Genomic DNA, 26712 nt, shown 5'->3' on the forward strand with positions numbered 1-26712 from the left:
GATTTTTAATATAGCAAATTATATAACTGCAGAAAGCTTGAGAAACTGTCAATCTGGGCAAAAACACAGATTTGTCACCAATGTAAAACCAAAATATAAGATGGGATACATTAGGTCTGGAAAAAAAGAAAGCATACGAAGACAGAAAAAGTTACTCATATGATGCATTTCTACAGCTTTGCTCTAAAGCTCCTAATTAGCTGAGACATTTTGCTTAGTGGCTTGGCATTTTAGCCACAGGGGGGCTGATACAGTAGATTGTATTGGACATGCAAGCAGAAGGACACATCCAAAAAAGGCTGATTCAGGAGTCTAAATCCTATGCTCTACTAAAATTGTGTAAAACATGGCCAAACAACCAGCAGCCGAGAACACAGTATCAGAATTCCACGCTGGATGTGATGGCTGGAATGTGCTACCCTCCGTGCGAAGTCATGGTATTTTAGTGAGGGGTTGGAAAATAAGTGTCAAACTTAACAATACTAGGACACTGGCAATTTGCAGGAACAAGCAATTATCCTTTTAAAATTTCACGCAAGTCTATCCGACATAAACTTGTTATCACAGGAGCTATTCAACAGCAGCGAGGCCCAGATAGAGATGTTCATTAGCCTATTGCTGAGACAAACGCATTTGATGGATTAAACAGTCAAATATAACAAGATGCTTGAACTGCTGTCTTGGTTGTTAAGGGAGATCAAAGTGGGGCCTGAGGGTCCGGTAAGTATGAGGAGCAGGATTGGTTCAGCAGAGCTCCAAAAGAACAAGTGCTGGACCAAGGAGATACGACATCAGACGTGTGCACTGCATTCCCTTAGGCCTGTTCTTTCAAAACTGTCAGCCTGCCTACCAAATGAGCTCCAAAGGAGGAGGGCACAAACCGTCTCTCAGAAAGCACTTCTAATCTAACAATAAGCATAAGCCTCATTTGGTAATGTGCTGTCTTAGTGAAGCCAGTTGAATATCAATTTGATTTTTTTTTAGATGCCACCCCCTTTAAATTCTCATCCTACTGTGAAAGATGTGACACAATCCAGAGAAAAAAGACTCCAAGAAGCTACTACGACCCCATTTCCAAAGAAGTTGGGACACTGTGTAAAATGTAAAAATGCTACGTGCTACAAAGTTTCATGAAAAATGGAAAAGCAGTTTTTTAATCCTGCTGACAAACAGACAAACAAGCCAAACCGGACACATAACCTTCTCGGCCCCGTGTTTGATAATAGGTACGCTTGGGTTTTATTTCCACAAAACACTAAAATTAAAAATGCATGCAGCAACAGCGAAATGCTTGTAGCGTAAAATGCTTTCACCATGACATGTTGTGCTCGGGAGGAAACCCACGGTTTTGAATTTCAAGCCAGGGAGACCAGCCACCACACATGGACATTAAATATATGGATGTGTGTGGCACTCACTCTGCTCTTGGAGTACTTCTCTCAGTAACACATACTATATTTGCTTGCTGATGGATTGCCTGTCCGCCTGCACTAGTGCACATACAGTAAGGAGACAGAAATGCTGATGAAATGTTTTTTTTGCTAAGCTTTCAGGCACATCATAACATCCAGGCCAAAGTTGTTTCCATGATTTTTCAGCCATTCAACAGTATCAAGTTAGTATTTCCTTCTAAAGTAGGTTTAACTGAATTAGGCCTAGCTGTGATTGTGTTTTCGTCTTGTCTGTTAAATGACAGAATTTACTCAAAATGAAGCTTGGGTCTGACAGTCTGAAAGCAGAGGAAAGCTCTTTTCTACGGCCAGAATCTCATATTTTCATAGTGCCCTCTCAGAGTAAATACCATATTGGATTTGTGTGCTGAAACAAATGGTGGACCAACAGAAAATCGACAAACAGTGACTCTGGTGATTATTGAGAAGGCATTTATCATGGAAAATCAACATATATTCATTGCTTTCAGCTTCATAAATGTGACCATTTGTTGCCTTTATCTGTATGGTGTCAACTGAATTTTTCAGCATAGAACAATAAGAATAAACCATCAACCAATCAGTTAAATCTATTGTAAAAAAATATTTTTAGATTAACTGACAATGAAATCAATAATAAATTGCAGCCCTATGCTGGATTCTTGTACAACCTACTACCAAGAGGAACAAAGAAATAAGACACCAACGGCTTCCAACTTACAACAGACCCAATTTACTATTACATGCCACTTCACACTCCACCTCTAAGTGCAGGCATTATGAAAAAGTATAAACAACTTGGCTTTCCAACATGGTGGATGATGCAACGTCCAGCTTGTTCTTTTTAAGTTCTTTCCCAGCCTTCGAATTAGTCATCCTCTCAGCAGTTGTAGTCTCAATAACACTTGAAATCAAAATTGAAGCCACGCAGCACAGAAGTTTCTGTGGTGAGAACATCAGTTGAGGAGCTGGTATTGACCTGACACGCCAAATAATTCCCTTAATGTGTCAAAATCCATACAGGAATGCATGAAGATATGTCTGAGAAAAATGGCATCCAGTCCTGCATTGTTGCCATAGGAGGATGTATTACCACAGACCTTGTGCAAAGTGTGACCAATCGATTTAACTTCCTCCTGAAAAACAACACGGCGAGTGGAGAAAATCAGCATCTGCTGAGTCCCACCCTCTGTTATATCTGAGGACCACTCACAGCATATGATATCGTACAATGCTCAGTTCTTGAGGGCAGTAAGCTAGGGAGCAAGAAAAGGAAGGAAACTGTGAGAAATGGAGGGAGAGGGAGGCTTTTGTCTCCACATTTCTCACGGTGGCTATCGGAAATAGCCATATGTTGTCCATCACAAGTGAAGGCCAGAGAATAGACTGCCCTATTTATCTAATGAAGAGGTCGAGGGGTGGGGGGTGGGAGGTAAGTGGGGCATAGCCAAGCCTGTCACAATGCCATACCCAAAGAACTCTTTCCAAAGGAGTCAGCTTACCCGTAGCATAGCCCGATATTAAATATGTGGAATAAATGTGCATTTCTCAATCATGAGTCAGAGGTTCAAAAAGGATGGGCAAAGTAACGTCAAGCAAATAAGCTCTCCAACCAGCCACTGAGGCAGAGGACTTGTAAGCTATGGTTATAGTGTTGATAAAGTGAAGCCTATTCTATCATCTGAAGCTCATTGGTAGTTAGTTTTTCTTAAGTAAGAACGCGCTGCTTTCTCCATTTGAAACTGAATGCCTTTGTTGGAGGGGTGGAGCAGCGTTCACGGTGCATGCATCACTTTTGGGGTCATGGTTTGATACGTTTTCAGTACAGCAGGGAAAGCAAATGAGAGAATATACTGCGTTTTATTATTCATGGTGAAAAAAAGTACACATTAAATGGTGGCTCATTGACCATAAATTGGCCCAAAAAATGTGTCTATTAAGACCAGTGTGGTGTATTTATAGTACACTTAAATTAAAGCCAGCAGTGCAGTTTAAGCTTTGCATATTCAGTTCCACAATTTCTGCACATACGCAGTCCAAGCTCATTTCATTTTCACGTTCTAAAGGGTTAAATAGCCCTGGAGGTCTATCTATTGGTGGAGAGAGCCGAGAGCGAGAGTGCTCCTTTATACAGGACACAATGTGAAGGAACATTATAGCTTTGTTCAAGCCCCTCTGCAGTCGCAAACTGTTTGAGTGTTTCAGCACCCAAACCCAGCACAGAGTTTCTGTCCATCATTCTTTGTCCAGTGTCGCAGTATCTTGCTGGAAAACTATAAGGCTGCCATGAGATGAAGTGACATCCAACACCCTTCAACCCAGTTCTGGTTTCTCACTTGCGCTCATCAAACCAAAGACGCTCACACTGGCATGGGTTAGCAAGCAGACAATCGTCCCGCTTCCAAAGCTGTCGGGGTGGAACTCAAATTTTTAAATGTATGTTCCACACATGCCAAGATGGAGAGCTAATTAGAATGTATTCAGCTAACTTGACAGTAATTATTTGGTTTGGGCGTTCCAAAGTGAAAAAAGCCGAGGGCCAAACCGAACCAAACGGTTTAGGATGAATACACACATCGTCTCATTGCTGTTGGTGGGGCAGTTTTCCTTAGTTTCACTTCTTTACTTTTGTTTAACCAAAAACTAAACAAATATAATTTGCAGACATGTACCTTGAAATAAGTACTTGCCATTTTCTGCAGTAAATGATTTATTATCTATTTTTCCTAACTAATAATTTTGTTGGTTTGCTAAAATTTATGTTTATTTGGGGATCACTCTTTAGGACATTTATGAACAAGACTGATCACAAAAATCACATGTATTCGTATGTTTTGACGCCCATGCCATGCCGTCTGTGGATTAGTTATTGAAAATGGACAAAATGAATCATGAACTCCCAGCCCTCTGAACACGTTACCACCATAACCATCCTCTGAAGTGAGGGTGGATGAACATCTCACAGAGGCTGTCTGTTAACACGTGGAGAAACAGGGCTGTCGCTGTAAACAACATTGGTGGTTTGGCAAACTTACCTCCTCAAGCTGGAGGGTACAACCCTGAATGGAAATATCTTTAAGAACCTCTTTTGTAGGAGAGAAACTCAAACAGACCTTTGCGTATCTCCAGAAGGCCATTGCCATCCCCACCTAAAGATCCAACGCATTTGCAACACCCATTAGTCTGCACTGAGGACAGATACACAATGTCCTGCATCAACATGTTCTTTTTAATGCATCGCGCGTTCAAGGCCAAAATAGGCAGGTTTAAATGGAAAAACTGAAGTACAAAATTGTCAAACAATTTGAGCGGAGTGAAAAGAAGGAGTCGAGGGTTTAAGCAGCTCTGATTGTAATAACTTGGCCCTTCTACACAAAAACAGATGATTGAATTTCTGCTGATTGCTCCGCAGGCCGTGCAAATTTTTGTAAAGCGAAGCTCAAGCACGGAGGGGAAAAAAAAAAAAAAAAAAAACTGGCCGACAATTCTGAGGCCTCAATTTAATTAAACTATAAATAGCATCCATAGAAAGGAGAACATTCACAAAATTTGTCTTGTCACTGTTTTTTCTTCATAAACCTCATAAAGCCTGACTTCCTCAGGTACTGGAAGTTGTATGCGGTACTTGTGCTACCTTAGTAGGTACCACATATATTTCATTACAGCATCTGCATAATGGCTAATGCTGTTACCATAGAAACACCTGTGATTGATGGCTTTGTTAAGAGGAATAGTTACACACCATTAAATTGGTGTAATAGTGCATGGCAGTCATCTCAATAACCAGGGACAAAGCAATTACCAAGTCATTAAAAGAGGAATCGACTAATACAACACGGCGCACACAAGTATGAGTGACATACCTGGAGATTCGCCTGTTTGTTTGTTTTTTAATGAAAAACGTTATCTTTGTGTACAAACTGTGCATTCTGCGGAACTACTGGGGTTAAATCTAGTACGGATTTATTTTTGATAAATTCTGATTATCTCTGCGTGTGAACATTTGCATCAAACTCACTCTTTGTCTCATGAATGTGAAACAAAGTTTTCTCCTATTTCACATCTCCTATTCTCCCTCATCTTACACTACAGATGCTCCTCCGGTGTCAGCTTGAATGCTCATTTCCACCGGGGTTACATTCAGCGGTGTCTTGATAATAATTTGATGGCGAAGTCAAGAATACTTGTTCACAGGAATACCCGTCCTACTCCGCAGCCCACGAGCCAGGGACCGAGCACAGCAGTGCTGGCGATGATTGAGAGAACTCAAAATTCAAATGAGAGAGAGGAGATGGAGTGACACAGATGTGCTGTTGTTCGCAGAGAGCGGCGTGCATACAGGGTAAGCACGCACAGCCACGCACCACCACACACAAAGCTATACACATGTGCATAGACAGCAGCGCCACTCAATCATCCTGGTCGAGGGCCAATCCATCTATTGCTGGTTGACTGGGATCCAATCACCATTCCCAACAGGGCCAGAATGAAAGAATGGCAGACAGCCGGTGAAGAGGCCCACTCTCTCATAGTAGATTGATGGGACAAATCTCGGGCCGGTTCATGAGGCATCCCGTATCGAAACGAACATACCATAAAAACTTCTGATGTCGTAACGGCGCTTGAAAACAGGCCTTTCACGTTAGTCCCTGAACACAGTGTGGATTTGTTGCTCGGTATTTTTGCTGCCAAAAATGTGTGTTTCACTAAGAAGCTATTTTTGCCGTTCAACCATAAGAAACCCATTAGGATGTGTCATGAGCTTCAGTTTGATTTGTTCCGAGCGGATAATGCTCATTTTCTTGTGTTTAATGCTGCAAAATATTCTCATTCTCTTGCAGGGACGCAGACACAACTTGAGACAAGTGCAACAGTGGGAAAGAGAAGAAGCTTTAAAAGGATTCAAAGTTCAAACAAAGGTAAACAAACTTTTTGGTTATCAAGTCGGGACGGCGTTTTTTGAGTGTGTTAGCTGGCTATCGAGTCAGTTGTTAAAGCTCATTGCTAGAGTACATCCTGTCCCTGAAATTATATTTATATACAACTAATCAGAAGTCATAATTACGCTGCAGTAAACTGTCTGGATTGTGTTTCGTGCATTATCGCCACCAGCTGTCATTATCGCCACCGTGGAAAGCAGCCCTGCTGCCCAAATCATGTGACCTTCTGAGGTACAATCAGGTCCGGACATTGTCCAATGTTACCCTTTCACACATACAGCACGTTTATGTGTGTCAGACGTATTCTCATTTACTGGAAATACTCTGTCTGGTTAAGGTGGGGTGTGACACCCGGGTAGAGCGTGTAGGAGGAGGACGCCGTATCCACAAAATCAAGTGGAAAGCAATAAGCAGGCAAACACGATACAAAGCTGAATTTAGTCAGCAGTGCATTTCCCTGTTCTGCTGTTGCTATCTATGTACTTGTTGCTGATAATTAGCTGTATAGAAACGTAATTTCTAGGAGACAGGGCCAGTATCTTTCTGACAGAATATTGTAGGTGAGTGTGAGAGAACAAGACATGAAAGACAACAACAAGTCTAACAAAAACATAAAACCAGGAAGGCTCTTCAGATGGGACAAAAGATGTTAAATTGAAGCTGAGGGGTTTGCGTTTAGCTGGACAGGCAATAAACTGAATTAATCATTTTTGACTAACCACATTAATGCTTTCATTAATTATTATGCTGTGTTATACTGGGTGTTTTACAGGGCAAGTCAGAGCCGTTTTTACTTTGGGAAAATCCCTTAGTGTTCCTTGAACTGACTCTGAATATTTTAAAATATATTATTTTTAACAACTCCATAATATTAATTGGCCATTGCTGCACATTTTGTATTCATGAGTAAGCCCTCTTACACAACAGATAGGAGGCTTTCTGTAAATGTAATCAGCACTAACATGGAAAATCACTGAGAATGGCTATTCATGAGGCTACTGAGTCTCCACATCCGTTCTGCCACTACATTAATGGGACCTGATGTGGGGGTGTGAGAAAGGTGCAATGCCAACATACAGACTAGGTGCTGCTGGCTCTGGTTACAGTATGGCCATTTAGTCTGTGTTTGCAGTAATTTTCCTCAAAAGTCAGCCAGATACATCTGCTGTGCACAGCCATCGCCTACACATTATGGTCTTCAGCATTTTGGGCCTTGCTAGTGGTTACACAACGTAACAAACAACATGCAGTATCTCTTTGTGTGTCAGAGTTGCAAAATGATACGACGCCACATCTGCTCCAAGTGCCGCTCTGACAAACTCTGAGGTGGCATCCAGTGAGGCTGTCAGAACACATTTCAATATTCAAATCTGAGCCTAATGTGAAAAATAACAATTTAAACCAGCTCGCAAAATACGCTGAAACTCTGTTGTGTTTTTCCAGCTCATAATTCTCTCTCCAGCAATCTTACAGCATGTCCTTACAAGTAATAAGATATTTTGATTACCCTCTGTGAAAGGCAAACATTTAGCAGGATATCAACTCAAAGCCTTGAAGGAAGAGCGAACAGAATCAGCTCTTTTAATATCATGGGAAACATTCACTGTGTGTTTTTAAAGCGTAATTAGTTTAAGGACATAAAGACCAAAGTCTCCTGTATTGGTTCATGTAAAAAATTAAACATCCTTAATTTCATTTTGAGCAAGAGTTTGTGCCTTGTTGCATCATTTCGTTGATGAAATAAGAAAGTTAGCCTACAGACCTTTTTGACCGTCATGCAACAAATCAGCAGCGCTCATACAGCACATGGAAGTGCAGTCCTACCATCCTTAAGCAATTATTTATTAAACTTAGCGAAAAACTAAGCTTCAGTGGAAACATTTTTGACTTTAAAAGTAGGTCGGTGTGGGAAAGTTTTGATTGCAAAGCCTGTAACAGAACTATAATTAAAATGTAGTCAGAAATGAATATGCATGTGGAAATGGAATATGAACATTATCTCAGAGAGTGAGCACGGAAAGATTGTTAGCTAGCATCACATCATTTTCAAATATGTACGAAAGGCACATGGTTAGAACTGACATCTACAACCACTGCAAATCACAGCCCTTTTAGAAATATATAGATTTTTATTGCAGGATGATCACCGCTCCACCCGGGTCTTTGCTAAGGTGCTGGAAGCATCATTGAATTCAAATTGATGGAAGAGATTTCTGCACACTTAGATCTGTGCAGTATTTCACTTTATTTTGAGCTTTCGGTCCATCAGACCTTGATCACAGCTCTGATAAAGGTCTGACAGACTGAAATCAGAGCATACATGCTTTGATGAAGGTCTGATGGGCCGAAAGCTCAAAGCAAAGTGAAATACTGCACAGATCTAAGTGTGCGGAAATCTCTTCTACCATCATAAATATAGAAATATTTTTAAATATTTGTAGAGAAGATAAAAATAAAGTAATATGTCCCTAGTTTTTTCAATTTCTACCTTTTTTTTCGTCCTTTTCTTTCTCTTCCCTTAGCTCGTACTCAACTAAATAATTCTAAGTATCTATTTTTGTATACATTTTCATCCCTGGGCAGCCATGTCATACTGCCTTACTAAACAAAAAGTGACAGATACAGTACTTCATATTGTATTTTACAACATTTGAGTAGCTCCATCCATTAGTAGCCACTGCTGCTACTCTTCCACTCGCTAACAGTCTATACAAACTCACTTATTTTTCTAGCTTGGAAGAACATGGAGGTGAGGAATGCAGGTAACAAGCCAACAAATTACACTGAAAACATTTAACTTGGTAATAAACTTAGATCAGCAACATCATCAGCTATTATCACCCCAAAAGACACAAATCACAAACATAACCTTGTGCATACACTGCATTAAACATTCTTCCTGCATTTTGTGAGTAAAATCAAAATGGATCGTCATAGAATCTGCAACAGGAAAAGGCTTTTCATGAGCACATGGTGCACATCAGATTTTAAGACAGTGCACTATATGGACCGAATGTCCAGTCTCACTCATAAGACAAAGGACAAGTGACTGTGGCAGAGCACAGAGGCAAAGATAACAGACTTATCTCTGGGTAAGTATTGAGACCAAAAGCTCTTTTAGAGCAACTGCCCCTGAGCGACAGGACAACTGTTATTGTCAAACCCTGCTAGTGGGTCTAATCTTTATTATGAAGATTAATAACATACAAAGAAGCCAAGATACTGCATTATTTGGAGTCATCCTCAGGCAAAACTGCCATTTACTTATCCTGACTTTCTAGATTGACAAGAGCAATATAATCCTCATCTTCCTGGCTGTTTATTGACATGGTGCAGCATCTGACTGCTCCTCCCGTGTCAGCATCGCCCAAAAACATTGCGTCGGCCTGTTAAACAGCTCAGTCAAATGGCAGATGCACTGTTGCTTTTGCTAATGTGAAGAAGCACATGCTCACATTAGAGCAGTGCACCAGAGGGGAGAAGAGCCTCAGGACAGACACCTACTGAGCTCTGGTCCTGTGGCTGCCTCAGCGCTCTTTAAGATCCAGCACGAACCCCCGAAGTGTCAGTCTCTCTCGTCGTTTAATGACGGAGATAACCTTGAAAAGTATCACACAGAAGAGGAACTGTTTAATTTCACAGCTTTTCGTCTCTGATTTGCATGAGGGCAATTCTTCTGGTACTCAACGGGCTTTACCGGATTTGTATTCAGTTCGTATTTGGATATATTGAGATGAATTGCAGCCTACACTACACAAAATGCTCCTTGAGTAATATGACCTCTGAATTACACCTCGCACTGATACAGCCATTGTACTGTATGTTCTCATTTGGTAAATAGCTTATTGTTACAACTATACGCTATGATTGTACGAATAGACATGAATGATTATGGGGTGCTGAAGAAAAACTGTAGTCCAGAGCCAATTTTACTGCTTTGCTTTTGAGCTGAGAGCTGAGCTCTGTGTGGCGAGGCTTTTGTAGTCAAAATTAGCAATGCACCAATATGCTGTGGCTGATACTAATAAACAGCTGTGCATTTTGAGACTAGTTGAAAATATAATCCAAACTTCTTGTGCAATGAGACCCCAAAAGACTGTTAAGATGGAAAATTCCACATCTGTAACATATTAAGCTCAGAATTAAAGGAAAATTATAATAAATACCAGCTTGTATTTAAGATGAAAACATTTCATTTCCTGACTGTCCACTTCATGTTCATGATGTGTCTGTTCAGCACTTTTAAAATAGAGCCAATGCCTTGAAAGCTCACAAGGGTGGAACATATAGTAGGCTAAATATCATCAAATGCTTTGCTTGATGATGTTAATTTGGCTACTTTTGACAGCTACAAAGGTTTCAGGTGTTGTATGTCTGTGAGGACTCCCATTCATCCAGGTCACGGAGCTTCTAAGTGCTTAAAAAGCCTACTGGACATGCTTGAGGTTCTAGAAGACGTTTCGCCTCTTATCCGAGAGGCTTCTTCACTTCTAACTGACTGGTGGGGAGTCCCAGGCATTTATCCTCTTGCAAGATCATTCACACCGAGAGTCATTGAGGTCATACGTGAGTCATTGGCCCGCCCAGCCATCATTTGAGTCGTTAGTCCCCACCAGTCAGTTAGAACTGAAGAAGCCTCTTGGACGAGAGGCGAAACATCTTCTAGAACCTCAAGAAAGTCCAGTTGCCTTTTTAAGCACTTCGAAATGTCAGGTGTTGAAGTGTACAGGAACGTATCACGTAGCATCCCGAGTGCCAGCCCACACGCAGACTGTCGAATGAAACTAAGTCCAGCTGCTGCAGAGCTGCTACATCGCACAGCATGAGCACATTTTAGAACGGGCTAAAACATCAGTGTGGTCTGAGAACTTGGTTATAAAAGATGCAGCAGTGAAGAAGAAGCAACAATGAATTCATCGTCTGTAGCCGCGGGGGCTTAGCAGCATTAAATAGGGATGCACTCACACAAATAGCAGATTCACTCCTGCACATCCCAATGAAATATACAATGAAATGTTTCTTCAGTCACGGAAATTGCTCAACATATGTAGAAAAACACAATATCCTACTGAACAGTCCAATATCATTTAAAAATAATGGCTGTAATTACTTGCTGAAATTCCATTATTGGAAAAACAACAGGCTGGTAATTATATTTCCCAGTTTATCAGTGGATAATTCATCACTCTTGTGCCTACTGTAAACATATATTGATGTCCAACATGCCTCTAACATATAAGCTGATCTGCAGCCCTGAAAACATGCCTTTCTGGAGATACAAGGATTTTAGCAAGTCACTCAATGTTAAAGCAATCCACATAAATGTTCCTTGGCTAAAAACCAAGGATGGCGAGATCTCATCTCACAACAAAAAAAAAATCATTTAGACATTTCACAATTTGGTCACACTTGTTGCCGATATGTAGGTTGTCACACATCCAAAGCAACACATGTCACATCATTACAACCCAGAAGGACTGACACATTATTGACAAACATTTACTTGAACTTACATCTGTGACAAAAATGCTGCAGATGAAAGCCTGAGGGAGTGAGATAATTGGCAAAACATCATGGCAAATAGGAAGTTGAAAGGTCTGCCTTTCCTTAAAAACTCGCCATTGCAAATCTTTTGATCTGACAAACCCAATTAAGTTATTTATGCATATTAAATGATGATTACAAAATACACATTTTTGTTGTCTTAGAACAAGGTCAATCACTGCCGCGGTTTCCTTTGAAAGCTTTACAACTACATGTCTGTTCATCAGCTACCACCACAGGTCAGGCCGTCTCTAATCAATAGGCTTCATCATCTCTTCCCTCAAAGAGTAAACTCATTGGAATGCTCCAGAGGCTCATAGGAGGAAGAACACACAGTCCTTGACCATGATATGCTGCTTAAAATGTAAATGAATCCTCTGAATAATGGTCACGTCAGCAATGAATATGCAGACAACCACAAATTATTTTTGCTTATATTATAAATCATTTTTTGTTTGTTGGCATTTTGGAGGACTCCAGATTGTAGATTCTCAACCAAAACCGGGGACCTTAATTCATTTAACCCCAAGGTATGGAGAGTCCCCGCGTCTACGACCTTGATCCCTATTTTGCTTGGGTGGACAAGTGATCTAATCGCGAGTGGACAACCTAATGGTTTTACAGCTGCAAATGGCTTAGAACACTCCAGCCTGATTCTGATGTGGTCAGAGTTTCTTGTGTGGTTGAACGAATGTCCTGAAGCGGGATGAGGGCCAAACCGGCCATTTTTTGAAGGATCGATATCGGCTGTATAAAACACAGTCCATTTCCAATCCTTTGTTTGCTTCTGGTACACCAGCGAACAAGAATGTCCATTTGCTCTCCATTAAACACTGTAACCATTACCCAATGCACAACGATGAAAGCAAGAAGCCAGCAGTTACATTTACCGATGATAACTGGCATTCACTGGCGAGAAAAGCCAAAGCTCTGTTTTACTTGGCTCCTTTACTTTTGCAACATGAACTACAAAGACTGACACTCCTTACTTATTTAACTTCACGTTCAACCATATATAAAATTGATCTCAAACCGTGAAAGGAGAGCAGTAATAATGCCTATAGTGTGTTATTACAGAGCTACGCAGCTGTCAAACATATCTGAAATGCTTTCCTGATCTTAAATTAGACCCACTTTAAGTTGTATGCACATTGTTGAACTGTATTCTGGAGGAAATTGTATACATTAGATTGGACTCAAAAGACTAGTGGACTGATCAAAATAAAAGGTAGTTGGTCTGAGCACAGCCCACTGTGTAAAACGTAAATAAAAACAGCACATAATCATCTGTAAATGAACTGTGCTTACAGACAATGGTTTTAAGAAGTGTCCCTGAGTCAATGTATTAACCTCCTTCATACAATCATGTGTTCACAAAGTAGTGAAGCTCGCTCCATCCTTGCTTGTGAACGACTGAGCCATGAAACATTAAATATATTGTCTTTGCACTGTTTTCAATTGAGTACATGTCAAAAAGGACAAGGACATTATCACATTCTGTTTTATTTATGTGCTACAAAGTGTTTCAGTGTTTTGGAAATCGGAGTTGTAATATCACCTGCCAGCACCTTTTCAGATTTTTGTTTTTGAAAATGACAGCATTTAAGTTTTGATTCATTCTGTTTTCCATATTGTAAACCAACCAAATTGTAACCAGTGACTGAGATGGTAGAACTTCTTGATATTGAACATTGTACAAAACACAAGCCTAAAGAGTTATCTGGGCTGTTTTATATCCTATTAAAAATGAGCACCTAATTAACACCCTTTACACTTTTAGTCTGATGTTTCATGTCTCACTGCATTGCCTACTTTCTATCTAATACCACCCAAAGGTTTACCTCAGAAAGAGCCAGTTAGAAGCGCAATTCATTTTTCTATTAATCTTAATTATTTCCCAACTTGCCGGACTTTGATGTTTGTTTGTTTGTTTGTGTTGCTACCTTTGGCAGATAAAATATGCCTGCACATTACTTTCAGATCTGATCTAACTGCCTTGGCTTTGTGCAGGTGCAAAAGCATCGATAAGACTGGGAGCAAGCAAAAGCGATAAACCTTGTTTGGCCATACTGCAAATTATTATTATTAAGCAACTGAACTTGTTTAGCCTTAATTTCTACCTTTTTTTTTTTTTTTTTTTTTTTTTTTAGAACAAAGAGTTGAATACGGTTGGACAGTATGACTAATGATTATCCGTTTCCATGGCAGGACCTATCCCTCAGTGTCTCCACTATATATTCAGAGCAGGCTATGTGGCAAATCAGGGCTGGATTCTCGCATTATTTTGCAAATCCATCTGCCGCACAAGGTAACGCGATTTGAGCAGGTGGACTGCTTACCACGTTCTCACAACAGAGCGACAGTTGGTGGAAGAAATGCACCTCTAAGCTGGTTTGTAAAGAAGAGTGACAAGAAAACATGGAGTAGGAGAGTGAAATTGTAAATACAGAGACTTTTGTCTTGAGTCTTTTTTTAAACTCAAGTGTTGTGTCATATGGGGCAGTTTCTTTGTTTGCATGGAAGTTCCGAATAACAGAAGAAAATCATCAAATCATCAAATGTGATTAAGTACTTTATGGTAAGAATAAGATGCAACGAAAGAGTTGTAAAGGCTGCTGAAATACGACGCTCTCAGCTTGGCTTGCGAGTCTTGACTCGTCCCTCGTCACTTCAGAGTTTCATATGAAAAGCAATGACTAATACCACAATAAATGTACCTTTCCACTTACTTGGAAAATACTCACTGAGACACAGCAAAATGTAGTACAAAGGTTCATATTGTGGTATCTAACCTTGATGTAATACTGCTACTAAATCTTTATACCTGAATATCTCTGAATAAGTACCCTTTACTCTGAAAAGTACTACCTTCCTTTGCTTCATCTCCAAAGCACCACACTCAAGGGTGAAGTTACCAACAATGTTTTTGCCACAGCAACAGTAAGCTGATCAAAAGGTTGAAAGTGACCATTATCCTTCTTTCAGTGAAAAAGAAGATAGCCCGTGCTCTCGACAAAATCAATTAATATCTAAAAAGGATGGAAAATTTATTTTATTCCGTCTGGTTTCCATTCAGCAAGATTTTCTGTTGTCAATTCAAACCACACCATCACTTTAGCAAGTATCATCAGAGGTCTGCGCATGGAAAACCATACTGATCATTAACATGTCCAACAGACATGTTTTCGTAGGGCTAGTCTTCACTGTGGCTGCTACGAAGAACAAGAAAAGGGTTAACCATTCCCTGGGAGTTCTCTAAGTTGGCTCAAATCACATGAGGTGAGTTAGCACAGAAGACTACACAGCAAAGCAAGGAAAGGGGAGAAAAACAAGCTAATCAACATGCAGAGACAGGAAGCCGAGTCAGTGCGAGTCAAGCTGCCAAGCCGCCAGATAAAGATCTGTCTGACACGTAGCCTTTTAAATAATCCACTTGTAAGTACACCATTTAGAAACATTAACATCTTGCTGGGGAAAGGTGATTTTCTGATGGGTGGGGTAGGGCGCAGGAGGTTTAGAAGATGGATGATAGCGTGGACAGACAGCATGCGGAGATCTTTTAGACCTACAGACTTTAGATGTCACTCATTAAAACCCCAAGCAACTGCGGCTGATCCTCCAGAGAGCTCCAGCGGCTCATTGGAGAGCAGAAACATGAGCCCCCTCTCTGCCTTTATGTAGATCTTGGGTAACAGTGGTGAGACAGGACTGGGAATTTTCTAATGGGGTGGACTGCTTCACTAGAAGCAGGTGATGTTGGCTAAAACATTCTCTGTCAGCTTGCATTTTTAACGCTTCACATAGTAAGTCAAATCCGGTTTGTGCAACCCTTGTTTGCAGTCTGACTTTCCCACCCCCTGGTTCTGCCAGGCCCTGCTGTTCTAATGAGAAAAGGCTAAACACAATCACAGGAAAGGACATGCTTGATGTGAAAACATACTGGATATTCCGTCATGACAATCACTTACACTCAGTGAGTAATCCTTGTTGACTTAATAATGAGACCGATGGCTGCTTGCGTGTGAAGCGTAACGCCATCTCTGTGCAATGCAGGCAAGACCCAGCGTGGGAATCAGAAAGGAGTTTGTCCCACTTGAAAAGGACTCGATAATTCCTAGCCCTTCTGAGGGGCTCAGTGAAGTTGTTTGCCACGTTAATTGCTTTATGACAATTGAGGGCTTTAAATAAATCTCCGCCATTTCAAGTGACTCAAGCTTTTTCAAACATTTTCAGTTTACTCTGTCAATTAATTATCTCAAATATTGTGGGCAAAATTACCTGGCTGAAAGTAGAAATCCAGAAGTGCTGGGAGGACTCCAAAGCTCAGACATGGATATAAAGCTTATTAGGGAGGAAGACACACAAAGCAATCAGCAGGCTTTCTTAAGACTCCACTATCCAGAAGGACTTAACCACACTATTTCAGAGAAAAGAGTTTTCTCTTCAGATTCAAGATTAAAAGGAACAATTTTCAGGAAGCAATTTCTATTTCTCTGACAGTGGTTCCTACTTCAAGTCAAGGATAAGGTTCATATCTATATATAGGCTTTGACAAAGAAAGATAAAGGTGGAAAAACTGCTTATCCTTGCGTTTTGACGTATTAAGAACAATAGGCTACTTCGTTCACTCCACAACTTTGGTGTCATAAATTTAGTTCTCTCTTTTTTTTCCCTCCTCTAAATACATGGCCCAAGTAAACTTCACCGATAGATGCACAGATTGCGAGCACTGAAGTGGGGAGCTGTGAGCGTACATGTGAGTGTGTGTGCGTGTTGGTGCAAGCAGCGGTGGTGGGGGCTCATACCTATGCTGGAGACACAGAGCCTAACCGTTCAGCGCATCTTGAGCTATAAATCAGTGCCCTGGTCAACATGGCCAAGAGCATTTTCAAACCCATTTGCAGAAGATAATGCCAGCTATTCCACCCAGCCCCAGGGACAGGAGAGCCAGCCTCATGAATCATTGCCCTTTTAGAGGAGCTGCAGCATGGATCTCACCTTGCTGTGTCCGTAGGGTTCTCCTCACTATTCCTGGCAGGCAGAAACAAAGGGTGGGAGTGAAGGAAAGTGTTTGAACTCTGACCATGGAGTTCAAGAAATCAAGTTATGAAACATAACAACTGAGTGCAGACAATAACCTGGTTCAGAGGGTGAAGGTGGCAGTGCCAGGTCTACAGTAAACTGTTAGCCTGCTGGGTAGGAATACAATATTGCCAAATACCTCAAGGATAAGTACTTTATTTCAAAGCTCAGAGCGACTGCATCCATAGTAAGTAAGGATTTTGCAGCAGTTAGCGAAAATAACACATCTTCAGTTTTCAGTTATATATCAACCATCTTGTTGAAGGGAGGATAATTGGCGGGGCCAATATATGAACTACACGTCCTGCTCAGTTCATTTCCATGCCACAATTTATTAAGAAAAAAGATCAAAATGATTGTTCATATTACACTTTTATGTTAAGAATAATAAAAAGAAGAAGAAGAATGTCTAAATTAGATTTTTCAAATATTGATATTGGTGAAGGCCTCAAAAGCTGAGTATTGGTTTGGGCTGTAAAGCTTCTTTGTTAGACTATAAGATGTGCAAGATAATATCTCAGGACGGCCATACAATAGTAATTTTGGATTTAAGTTGGTAATATCTCACATTTGCCATCGCCCCAAAGAAATTATTTATGTTAGGTTATAATAACATCATTAAGTCTATAAATATAAACTTAGATATACACGTCTATATGGCCTGGGTATGTTCAGCCACACGGTTAAACATTTATGGCTCACTTCTTCAGGGGTGCTCTGTGGGGAATTGTAAAATGTCCTTCAATAAAACTTCCTCTGGACAGACCGCTTTCCACCTTCAGGCATTCAATATGTGGAACTCTTTATCCGCATAACTTGCAATGGATCAAAAGTAGGATCACTTTAAATCCAAGTTTCTGAAGCAGATCAGGCATGCAGTCATGGGCGATCTGGTGTCAGGCTGTCGATGCCATAACATGTCATTTGCCTTTTTGGACAATGTTCCTTGCTTGTATACCTGTCCCTATATATATAAACATAAAAATGAAGAAAAACTACCACACCCATGGATGTGCTGCAATGGAAAATGTCCTGTAGACGTTGTTGAAATACAAAGCAGTGTCCATAAACATTACATATACGATAAATTCCATTTCCTACAGATGGAGCCAAATGAGTTCCCTTCCCCCACCACCTAAACCACTGCGTGACCTCGTGCTGTGATATTCCATTACTTTCAAACTACAATCAGGAACATGTACATGATTTTAGCTCTGCACCACAGTACGTAACCTTGAAACGTACTTATTGTGAGTCTGATGAATGCTGGTAATGTGCGAGTACATACTGGGTCATTTATAGTATCACAGCCCATATTTATATCTAAACAGGATACAGGAAACAACTTATCATTTCGGTCACTGCGCAGACATTCCATTAAAAGCAAGTTCAAGAGTCCCAGTGTTTCTTCATTCCCTGTTACTTCATTTATTTGTGCAGAGATGGAAGAGTGGAACAGTAAAACCATGTCCCTGATGGGAACTATTACAAACTTCAGCCTTATCTGTTGCCAGCTGGTTCAACTTTAAAGGGATTCATTTAAGTAATATCGCACTGGATTGACTGAAGATGTATTCTAAAAAGTGAGCATGTAAGAGGTTACGTATATTTGATTTACGATCGTGACTGCAACATTATTTCTTTACTGACATTGTCAAAACCTCATGAAAACATTTTACACATGCATCCCTTTTGGTAAAATGTTTCACTATTTTACATTCCTCAAATAAAGCCCTAGAATATTCATTCATACATGTCATGAAGCAGAAGAGAAGAAAAAACACTCACATGCATGTTTGTGGGTTTTTTTCCTATGTTAACTATCTCAGATTTTCCCAATTTAAAACTGTGTCACTGATTTAGAGCACAGACCTTAAAGATATATGACGGGCGTCTTTATAGTCTGACCATATGAATGTTTCCGTACACAATTCAGCGTTTGACAAGCACAAGCTTGAGTCCGGAGACTAAATTATTTACAGTAAGCAGCCTCATAGTTAAGTCGCTTTTTGTGTTGTTTCAGCCTAGTTGTGAGAACAGCACTCTTTTTAAGCCTCGCTCAGGCCTTAATTCAGTCACTGAATTATTGCATTACAAGGCTTTATTGGAGTCACTTGTCTTCACTTGTGTCATACATTCGGCTCTAATCAAATCATGGCATCTTGAAAAACATCTCCAACACTGGCTGTGGAGGCTTTCTAGCCGGTCTGTGCTCGAAGCAAAGGCCACAGGCCGAGACAGCGTTTGGACGGCAGGGAGCATCATCTGCAGAGCTTACGTGTAAACTGAATGTAAAAGTGATGTAGACAAGAGGGAAATAACATTCAGACTGGCATTACCAAAACCTTGTTTATTCCTAAGTGTGCCATTTTTATTTACTGTTCTTACTTTTCATTGCTTGACCATGAGCTCCGATGTGACATGATGACATGCCGTCAACGCTAATGGTCTATGATGGCATCAAGGCTCTGTCAGGAGGACACAGTAGGTGCTCAGAGCCAAGGCCCTTGGTAGCCCTCCACGGACGAAGAGCTGTCATCTCTGTCCCTCACTGCCAAACAGGCCCACCCCCCTCCCTAAAGTCCTCTCCATCTGCCTTATCAGCGGGGGCAGAGGGAGTGCAAGGCACGCACTTTTCTGCCATTCACTGCTGCACTTTAGCACGCCCAGCTAATGGCAATGAGGGTTCCTGTGTCCGAATCTTCACTGCTGTGAATTTTTTTGGTGTACACACACAAAAAAAATGCTTTTGGCTTGCCTTGACGCAATTGCCAAAACATCAACCTGCTGAAAGTGCTGTGGTTCCAACTGTCAGAACTTCTTTACCTTCATCTTTACCGCTTCCATAAGCTAAAAGCAACCTGAGGGAGTGTCCTGACAAGCGTCTTGGCACTGATTTCTGATGCTTTTTTTTCCAACAGTCAACATGATTTTTGCACCTGAAAGTGCACACAAAATCTCTGACTGTCCATATGCTTGTATAACCGTATTCTCGCCAAAACTGGTAATGGCTTGGACAGAGATTCCCTTGAGGAAAGAAGCTTTTAGAGGAAAAAAAAAGGGAAAAGCTATGATGTGCTGACATCCATCCAATGAAAGAAAGCATGCAAGCTAAAACACGCAAAGTCACGATTTTTTCTCCAACAACATAAATAAAGAAAAGCTTTATGACTGTCAAATGTCAAATATTTCTGGTTACAGCATGGTGTCAGTAGTGAATAATAAAGTAAAAGCAAGACTAGAAGGACCTGCTTTCCATCTCTCAAAGGATAAGTCCGCTTGCCTGCACTGCTAATATAAAGGACTGTTGAATATTGAGAATCCAGGGCAGACTCCAGGGTGAAAACTGGCTCATTGTTAATATTTAATAAACATAACCTGGGTGAATTTGTCACATTTCTTACATTTTTGAAGCACAGAGTACGTCCCATTAGGTCCACCCTGATAAGATGGCTGACTGTTTGACCTTCATGTTATGTTCTGCACATTTCTGGTTCAGTGTGCCTGCGTGTGGCTCTGTGTGTGTTCTAATTAGATGAGAACCTGACAAGAATCAGGCGACAATGAAAAGCTAAATGACTGACAGCAGCCGATGAGCCGTTGCTCTGTTTGTTTGAAATGATAGCGTCATCTGTGCACTTCTGCTGACTGGGCAAATGCACAGCCGAGGTATTGAGGTCTTGCACGTTCCTGTCAACTCCCTGATACATTTACCAATACACAAGATGTGCAAAAACTGTCTACTGTGCCACAACCCAGGATGAGCATCCATACACAATCTATGTTTGGATCTCATACAAAAGATGTAATAACCCACAAGTGGCAACTGTAGGACAGGAAGCTATTTGGGCTCTAATGATTCATAAAATTCACAGTTGGGTTTGATGCATTACAGTGGCATCACGATTTTATGCATTTTCAACAGCGCAAAAATAAGCACTGCCAGAGAATGAGTCTCATATTTCCATTTTCAATTCACTATGACACTCAACTTTACAAGAAGTATAAAAGTACGATAATTGACAGTGTGAAATTAAACAATGGAGTTTTGTCCCGTTTCAAGAGGTTTCTCGGCAGGATTAAACCAAACCAAAGCAGCCCTTTACAATGCAACACAACAAACAGCTGCATGTGATGTTAAAACAGCAGGCATCACTTCAGCTGAACAACCACACCGCCGCATTGTTTGACAGATATTGAGTAAATCGCATGGTCAACTGTGTGATTCATCACATGTATCAGATCAAGCACACTGCACTGAGCGATACTAAATGGTCCAATGTATTGTTTTCCCTCAAGAACGCATGATATCATCAGTCTACACAGACGATCTCTACCATTTATAAATGTCCTCATGGCAAGACCGATAAATTAATACAGCCAATCCGGGCCTTCGGTTATCTCCCACGAGTTCTGAGAGCTTGTTTTGTCCAAAGGACAGTCGAGAAAACCCAGAAACATTCAAACGATGTCTGAGTCAGAGAAGCAGCAAATCCTCACATTTTAGAGGCTGAAACCAGCAAGTAGTTGGTATTTTTCCTTAATAATTAATCAATTAATTAACTGATTACTGTGTTAATTGACTGACTATTAATTACTTAGTAGCAGTTAATTAGTAACAATTAATTTACTTGACTACTATTTCTGGTTTAGATTTTTTTTTAGCCACAAAAAAAGGAAAGGCAGTAACAGGCCATGCAGTGCAGGCACTGGACACCGCCTTCACTTGATTACCTTGATGAAAGAGGTTTTTCCCACACTACCAGCAGGCATGTTATGAGTAAGCACCGAACTCATAAAGCAGACACAAAACAGTAAATACTATGTTTGGAGAAAACAATCATTTATTTTCACGTGGGTGGGCTAGCAGCACCATTGACTGTGTGCTCAACACGCTGTTATGGGTATCTAACTATTTAAGCATCCGTAATCCCTGACAATAGTTTCAATGAAACTAATCACAAAAGATTAAACACACAGCGTAGACACAAATTATGAAGAAAAAAAAAAAAAATCTTTTTGTATCTTATCAACAACTCTTCCATTCACAGCTGCTGTGGGCACAAAAAAAATGCTCCACAAAAATCCTCTTTAATGTCAGAGGAGGGGATTAAAATAGGCGACTACATGTGCAGGTATCCTTCCATGGGAAACACAGATAGATAATAAAACGGTTCCAACACCTGTAAACAATTCACTTGTATGTGTTTGGTGGTTAAAAGTTATAATTAGACGGCGTGTGTGGTGAGAATGCAAAGCCATCTGTGACCATCTGAGATCACAGGGACAGCAGATGAATAGCAACAGTTTCTACATCTCACTGCAGACTTTGTTATGCATACCAATGGGCGGCTAAGTGCACACTGTATGATATTCCACAGTTGTCTGAAAGTTCCCTTTCTCACATCAGAAAATCTCTCTGCAGGGAAAAGAGCAGTGATATTTCCAAGCTGTCAGCCAGCAAAAAAACTGAGGACTTGAAACCTTGACCTACTGCTTATCTTTGGTTTCTAAATCATGAACGTGTGTGAAAAAAAAAAAAGAAATATTCAATCACGCAAATATGAAATGATTAATTTTGAAATTATTTAATAATTCTGTACTGTTGGCTACTTCACAAAAATAAAAAGTGAAATATCCAAATGGGGACTTAAACCATCCTTAACCTTTTTTTGAAAAAATAAAGTGAAGGTATGGAACCTCTAATGAGTGTAACTGAACACATCCTGTGGCTGCTTCCCAGTAAAGCCACTGTCAATTATCTTTGCTGGAAGGCTTTTCACTGAGAAGCAGCTGCAGCTAATGTTGTTAGCTAATGTTTAGTCATTACCAGAATTGGAATTAACAGAACACTGACATCCTAAAGGTTCAGCCATCAAATCCCAACATCCTTCACTCGTTGGTCTTTGCACTTTTTCTTCTGAAGAAGTCTGATGCTCTTGCACTTCGGCAGCATTTTGACTCTGTAATGACTTGCGTGTTGTTTAAGGCTTAGGTGGTAAAAATGTAATTAAGGCTGCTTGGTCCATTTACGTAATGGCTACCTTCTAACACACGGAACAAGTGCAGAGATGTCACAAGGTCTCGACACGGCAAATTGCCTGAGCCAATTTTCACAGAATTTGGACTACAGTTGTGATTCACACGTAATGGCTGGAGGGAAAAAAAGCTCCACCACTTACAGAAAAAGCTGCATAATCCAAACCAGACAGGCCGCCTATATCTAGCAGTTCCTTCAGCTTAAATGAAAAACAAAAACGATTAACATTTGACCTTTCAATGTCATCCATATTCACGACTTTGCTCAGCGGCACTAACATGCTTTGAAGTAAGAACAAGAAATCACACAAGGAATGGTTAAAAATAGGCCTCTGATGGCAGCGCAGGCCATTTTTAGGCCGTGTGTCTGTTTCCACTTTCCCCATTGCAGGGGTGCCCTGTAAAACATCGGTGTAAATGGTTTATAATGCCACCAGTGGACTCTGAAATGGGAGACCTGGTTTCAATCAGCAGTCAAATTGCTCCTACATTACCCTTGCAGACAGAGTAGTAAATCACTCTTTGCCTCTATGCTGCTGACGTTAAGGAGAAAGCATTGTTAAAAATCCACCAAGCGTGCTACTAAGAGCACCCTGCCTCTATGTGGGGATGGGATGCTAAACGGGACAATAGCAGTTGCTTGCGGTGTCCCTATAGATGCAAAAGCAAAACGTCCTGATAAGCAGAAAAGGAGCTCACTCCTTTTTTTGTCAGCTGAATTCGACTCTTGAAAACCAACAGTAACTGACCTGGTTTGCAGCCTTGAACATAAACTCTAGGTTATAGCCTAGCTCATGTAACCCCCATGCCAAAGAGCCCCATCACAACCAGTTTGAACCAGTTTGCCTGGTTAAAAAGAGGTCTTGGTTTGTCTGTGCCAACGCCCTGACAGTGGGCCAGTGAGGCATCTCAGAGCAGTTATAATCCACTATAAACCCGAGAAACGCTGATCCCGCCCACCACAGACCAACACACTATGGGCAAAACCTCTCATTAGAACTCCAGAGCCCTGAAATTACCAAGATTTTACCCATATGGAAAGCATGAGAAAGCGTCAGCTGGGACAGGGTTGTGCCGAGTGGTTTTTCAGCATGTGGTCACAGAGGAGCTGGTTTTCTTTAACAGTGCCATTCAGCCTGGCCCCTGCCAGGGAGCACCGGCATTTGAGGAAGCTGAGGCAGATGCTCTGGCTACCGGCCCCAGACCAGGCCTGCTAGGAAATACCCGACACAGCTACATATAAATGCTCACACAGTCCAGGGATATACCCAGGTCAACAAACATGACAAATATAGGATAGAAAATGTGAGAAGATCCATTTGAAGGCAGAAACTGTCTTTCTAATGCCACATACATTCAAAATGCAACCTAAATTAGTATTTCCCTGACAGGAATAACACCCAACAACTAAACTGAGATGTTCAGGCTTTCTGATGCTGTTTAAGGTTTATTTACATCAGTATTTGTTGTAGTAAAGCATGTCTAATATTTGAATTGTAATCAGATAATGATAAAATCTATTCAGCTATGTATGTTAAAGGGTGAAAAGATGAATAAAATAAAATTGAACTTGTGTTGTTGCACTTTGAGCCATACGCCAAACCACAACACAGACAACAGAGCTGATGTTGCTATCAGTGTCAGTTGGCTGATGTTTGCTGATTGCTTCGATGTCGCCCAGCGTTAACGACACACACGCAGAGCAGATGATTTCACCAGCTAAGGGCCTGGCCTATTCTCTTTCAGAGGCACTCTTTGAGAAAAATCCCAATGGAAACACCAAATGAACCGTTGACTCTTCTGGCAAGAAACAAAAGAAGAAAGCAACGTACTGATCCATTGTGGGCCACCCTGTAATCCCTCAGGAGTCACGAGGATTAGGTCAAATAAGTCATACGTCTTCTCTTCAATCACTGTGTTTTGAAGTGGATGGGGTATAAAGTAGGCCTAATAGCTGGCGGGAAATGTGTCAGCATTCAGCAAATAAACACCAGTACTCAAACCATGGTGAAACATATTCACACATTTCACAGAAAACGTCCAGAAGTCAAAGATTCCTTGTTTAACAGCTTTCACAACCCACAAAAAGTGAGAATAAAACAGCAACATAGTAATGAAACCACGCAGCTTCTCGACAGCATCGAGCCAACACAACTGAGGGAAACCTTAATGCTTCGGCAGCGTGACACCTCTCAGCACTGTCATCACAGGCTCAAATGATAAAACAGCTACCCCTCACATAACAACAGGTTACTCTGAACCCTGCGTCCAAACAGCACAGGAGAGGGTCATCTGCTTTATAAAAGAAATCACATTGACTCTCCGCTAATCAGCATGAATTCTCCAGAGCCGCTGGAACAGCCCACATGCAAAAGCCACGATATTTTACAGCAGGCTGTCCGTCTGAGGCCTCATACTGTAGTACCGTGTAGGCTACATCCTATAGGACAGTTAAATATCAAATAACCCTGAATCTAGAATAGAAATACACCATATCACTTTCTTTTCAGCAGGCAGGAGCTGAAGGTTAGAAAACCCAAACATGCAGCGGGGCCTAGGATTCAGTTGCAGAAAGCCTCTGATGCAATTCCAAGAAACTAACCCACCCTGTATCATCCTGTTACAGTCTGGCTCACGGTTAGGTCTCTTCATTGTGTCTGTGACAGCTATAATCGGATTCACGTATTGATGAAGGATGGCCATGAGGCTACTTCAGCATGTCACTCACCCTGCAAAATCGCTTCCAATCCTTTCTTTAAATAAAGCAAACGGGGCTGCGGACTTGATGCAATGCTGAGAATCTTTCTGTATATCCACCCAGTGAAAAACACCCCCCACCCCTCTTTATTTCAGGTCTGTTCAAAGACTTCAAGAGGGCTTTAGGCTATTATATGAGGTGATGCACCTGTAAAAGCTCTCACAAAAATGGTTTTACAGTTTAATTCTCTATTGGATGAGAATTTATGCTTTTGCCTGAGCTGCAAGGAGCAAATTGACGACATGAGAACTGTCTCGGCAGCCAGCACCGCAGATACAGAGATTTTTTTAAGGCAAGATGAATGACAAATACGTGACAGGAGCCTTTGCAACTGCTGATCATACAACTCCAAATCATGTCTCCGGTAATGTGAACTAAAGAAAGAGCAAAGATTTCATGCATCGGGGGCGCTGCGGCGCATGCTCGCGCGCTCGTGCACGCGCACATGTGAAGTTGAAAAGCCAGGTTTGGAGGGAGCTCTGGCACCTTGTGATGGCGAAGCGTTTTTAACGGAAGGTCAAAAATGGGAGCGAATCCTCACATTGCAGTCAAGGCGAGAAAAACAGGGTGACGGCCGGCTCGCGCCCGGCGGACCACCGCCGCTCACATTTATGATTTCATTAGTGATTCTCCGCTGATTTTCTGCTTGATTGAAGCTTTCATCCCCGCACAGACTACGGCGACGTCAATTTGCTCTGTGAAAAGTGCCTGCCTCAGTTCAGAGCCAACTCTGCGCAGCTCTCTACATCCACAATCACTTAGGAATAAATAAGTGACCGAGCCGAACAGTACGCCGCTTCTCTCCCCATTCACCTTCATGTATGTTTGTTAAAATGGACACCGAATATTTCTGTGACCTTTTGGAGGCGGACTAATTGTTTTTTTGCTCTCGTTTGGCGTCGAAATAAAAGTTGTTAGC

General features: G+C 41.1%; 1 protein-coding gene across 12 annotated transcripts in view; it reads right to left on the minus strand.

The window, feature by feature from the left end:
* The window catches only part of ptprfb (protein tyrosine phosphatase receptor type Fb), a 163311-nt gene that overhangs the window by 135606 nt on the left and 993 nt on the right, over window positions 1-26712 (minus strand). The window lies entirely within an intron of this gene.

Source organism: Chaetodon auriga, chromosome 12 (assembly GCF_051107435.1).
Source record: "Chaetodon auriga isolate fChaAug3 chromosome 12, fChaAug3.hap1, whole genome shotgun sequence".
NCBI lineage: Eukaryota > Metazoa > Chordata > Actinopteri > Chaetodontiformes > Chaetodontidae > Chaetodon > Chaetodon auriga.